The sequence below is a fragment of the Phyllostomus discolor genome, chromosome 4 (assembly GCF_004126475.2).
Source record: "Phyllostomus discolor isolate MPI-MPIP mPhyDis1 chromosome 4, mPhyDis1.pri.v3, whole genome shotgun sequence".
NCBI lineage: Eukaryota > Metazoa > Chordata > Mammalia > Chiroptera > Phyllostomidae > Phyllostomus > Phyllostomus discolor.
The window spans coordinates 33289287-33293426 of NC_040906.2; the positions used below are offsets into that span (position 1 = coordinate 33289287).

Below are 4140 nucleotides of genomic sequence, written 5' to 3' on the forward strand. Positions count from 1 at the left end.
TTCTTGCCTGTCCCTTCTTGCCTGCAAAGTTTCTTTTGAGAAATCAGCTGATGGTCTTATCAGTACTCCCTTGTAGATAACTAAACTCTCTCTCTCTTTTTAAAGATTTTATTTATTTATTTTGAGAGAGGGGGGAAGGGAAGGAAGAAAAGAGGGAGAGAAACATCAGTGTGTGGTTCCTTTCATGCACCCCCCACTGGGGATCTGGCCTGCAACCTAGGCATGTGCCTGAACTGGAAATTGTATTGGCGACCCTTTGGTGTGCAGGCTGGCACTCAGTCCACTGAGCCACACCAGCAAGGGTGTAACTGCTTTTCTCTTGCTGCTTTTAAGATTCTCTCTTTATCTTTAACCTTTGGGATTTTAATTATGATGTATCTTTTTTTAAAACTAGAGAACACTTCATGAATTTGCATGTCATTCTTGTGCAGGGGCCATGAGAATCTTCTCTGTATAGTTCCAATTTTATATGTGCTGTCGAAGCGAGCACTAATTCCAATATGTCTTGGAGTGGCCTCTTTGTGTCCACCTGGTTTGGGACTCTGTGTGCTTCCTGGACTTGTATGTCTATTTCCTTCACCAAATAAGGGAAGTCTTCTTTCATTATTTTTTTCAGATAGATTTCCAATTTCTTGCCTTTTCTCTTTTCCTTTTGGCATCCCTATTATATGTGAATGTCAGGCATCTTGAAGTTGTCCCAGAGGCTCCTTGCACTATCTTTGTCTTTTTGGATTATTTTTTCTTCTTGCTGTTTTGATTGGCTGTTTTGTGCTTCCTTATGTTTTAAATCTTTGATTTGATTCTCAGCTTCCTCCACTCTACTGTTGTTTCCTTGTAAATGGCCCTTTATTTCAATGAATCTATCTTTCATTTCTGACTGGATTTTTTTAAATGCTGTTGAGACCCTCACTAAGTTCCTTGAGCAAATTTATAACCAGTGTTTTGAACTCTAGATCTAATAGATTTCCTATCTCCAACTTGTTTAGTTCTTTTTAGGGAGCTTTGGTTTGTTCTTTCATTTGGGCCATGTTTCCTTGTCTCTTCATTTTGATAGATTCCCTGTGTTTGTTTCTAGGTTAGAGCTGCTATGACTCTGTTGTGGTAATGTAGCCTAATGTAGTATACCTACTATACCTACTACCTGTATGGTCCAAGGCACAGCCTCCCCTGAAACCCAAGCTGTGTACTTGAGTTGCACACTTTGTGTGGGCTGAGTACACACTCCTTTTGTGTTTGAGACTTGATTGCTGTTGGCACATCAATGGGAAGGATTTACTCAGGCCAGTCAGCTACAAGGACTGGCTGTGACCGCTGACCACCAACCTCTGCCCTCCATGGGGGATCAGTTGTGTAGGTGCAGAGCGGTGATGATCTGATATGGTCTGTAGCTGTCCACTGGGTGCAGAGGCTCTGGGGTTTCCCGGGTGGTGCTGGCCAACGTTAGGCTCCACCTGTGTTCTGCCTGGGATCACCCTGCCTGGGCTATAAAGCACTCTGCAGATGGCTGCTACTGTGCTGGGCTTGGCCATTCCCAGGCAAAGCTAAATTGTGAACCTGCACTGAATGCTGCTAGGGTTGGGCCTGGAACAACATAGCAAGAGATATGGGGACTGGGGTCTTACTGAGGCTGGCTGTTGCTTGTTTGAGAGGATTTACAAAATTATGAAGCATGAGCCAAGACCAACTATTCATATGGGAAAGCCACTGTTAACAGCTTGGGTGGGCCCATATGTTGGGCATTCCACACAGTGGATCCTCAGGGGGATCTCTAGGCAAACAGTGTTAGCCAGGATGATGGAGTCTCAGATATGGCATTCACCTGCTGGCTCTGTGGCTTTCTGGTGGGAGGGTTCAGAAACAGAGCAATCTCCTCTCCCTGCCTTTTTCTCTGGGAGAAAGCTGCCCCCCAGCTCTTGCCTTGATGCCAGGCACTTCAGTTTTTCCCTGTATGCCACTGGTGCCTTTCAAGCTGCTACCCTGATGCTGGAGCTCGGAGGGAGTGAGTCTTAGTTGGTTTGGTTCCTGTGTGGGTTCTTTAAGAGAAACTACTTGGGACTCCAGAAGTTTCCTCCATGACTCAATTCCTACTGGTTTTGGAACCAGAAATTATGGGGACTTACCTTCCTGACACTGGAACTCTGGGCTTGGATGCCTGGTGTGGGGCTGGAATTCCTTGCTCCTGAGATATGCCTCCTGAATTTTTATTGACCACACATGTATGTGGGATTGCCTATTCTGTGTCTCTGTTTCTCCTACCAGTCTGATACATGTGGTTTCTTTAATTCCGTAGTTGTCAGACTTCCATTCAACTTGATTTCTGTTGGTTCTGAGTGAAGGTTGTTCTATGTTTTAGTTGTAATTTTCATGTGGTTGTGCCAGGAGGTGAGCTGTGTTTTCCTACACCTCCATTTTGACTGGAAGTCTCCAGATTCTTTATAATATTTCAATTACTTCAAAGTTGTCCTCTTTGATATCCTATTCATCTATTTCACAAAATGATGTGACTATATCATTATTCAAGCTTAGCAAAGGTAGTGGTGGGGATGTTTTGCTCACTGTTAATCAGGTTTGCTCAGGGACGCTTGAATTATTATTGTTAAGGTGCACTTTGAAGACTCTTCAGAATCTCTGCACCACCTTTTATTATGTCTTTTTCTATTTTAAAAACCTTATATTGTCTGGGATATTTTTAGATGCTTTCACAGGCTGTACTCTTATCTTTCATTCTGTGAGCTCACAACAATAAAACAGGGCCTTGAGCCAAAAAGCTCAATCAAGTACTTCACCTTTAGAATTTCCACCATCATATTCCTTCTGCTAGTTTAAAAAGATCATGTAACTGAATAGGCATGCTTTGTCTGCTAAGATCGTCAAAAGGGATACTTAATTGTGAATAACAGAATCCAATTTTAAAATCTTATTTTCTAATCCTGTATTTCTAGAAGGACATTCTACAGCAGTGTGAAACTTAACAAGAATAATGATCACTTCTACTTCTGAGTTACCATGAGGGTCCATGAAAATGCTCCCAGAAGGGCAGCCAGGAAAACATGCAAATCATACTTACAAGCTTCGTTTTGATTCCTACCAGAAATGAATTCCATGAGGACCATTATGTGATGTGAATGGATGAGAGCATTTCTAGGTTCATCAACATTCTGCCCGGTACCCACAACTTATTGATATGAAACCATGCATCTAATAATTGAGCCTGTTTGCTTCTATCATTTTTCTTTAAGGCTGCATACTGATGCAAGTTGGAATAGCTTCTGCATTTCAACTCCTGCTTGGTAATGAGTATCTAAATGTGAACAAGACTTCTCAAAAATATAGCCACCTTTGAGGCAATAATAAATAGCAAATATCATCTATTAATTGTTGAATTTTAGAATGGTAATGGGCTATAGAGAGCATGTTGCTCAAATCCTCTATTTTACAAAAAAGGAAACAAGTTTAAAGAAACCAATTTTATTTTCCCTGTATAATCAAATTTACAGCTTAGCATAATAAAATGCTAATATGAGCTGCACAGGAATGAATAACACTTGATTATTCAAGCTTATACTTCATGGTTGAAAAGTCTCAAGCTGCTTTTCATTTTGTTTTATTGTCTTTTGACTTCTTTCTGTAATCATTTACATTTAATGATTTCTCTAAATGAGATATCAATAAAAATCCTAGTTTTCTCCAGTTGTTTCCATATTAGAAAATATTTTTTTCCTGGGAAATATACAGTTATTCTGACAATCATAAAGGGAATCATGTAGTAATATCCACCATATTCACAATAATATTTTCACAGGTCTTTTTTGTATATTATGCTCTTCCTTGTCTTGGACTGAGAGAATTTGACTTTAAAGAGTTGATTCCTTATGAAGTTTATCTGTTGATGGTTCTGTGACTGTGCTCTCAGTGCTTCTGACAGTGCCTGAAAGAAATGGTGAGAAGTGAAAGCAGAGGAATTAATTCATTATAGAGAATCCATCTTGATTCCCTGGTGAGACTGTATTGGACTCAGCCCTACAAAAGGCTAAGCTGGGTGGATTACAATGGATGAGGACAGACATGTTGTGTGATGGGGAAATCACAGGTTAGAATTCCTTCTATTTTAGTCTATGGTGTGTGGCATACAGCATACAT

The 4140-nt window shown here is 40.5% G+C and overlaps 1 non-coding gene across 1 annotated transcript; it reads right to left on the bottom strand.

The window, feature by feature from the left end:
- Positions 1–386: 386 nt before the first annotated feature.
- On the bottom strand, positions 387–490 carry LOC114495766. Its single transcript, XR_003684443.1, has one exon. It is a non-coding gene; the product is annotated as a U6 spliceosomal RNA (small nuclear RNA).
- Positions 491–4140: the final 3650 nt, after the last annotated feature.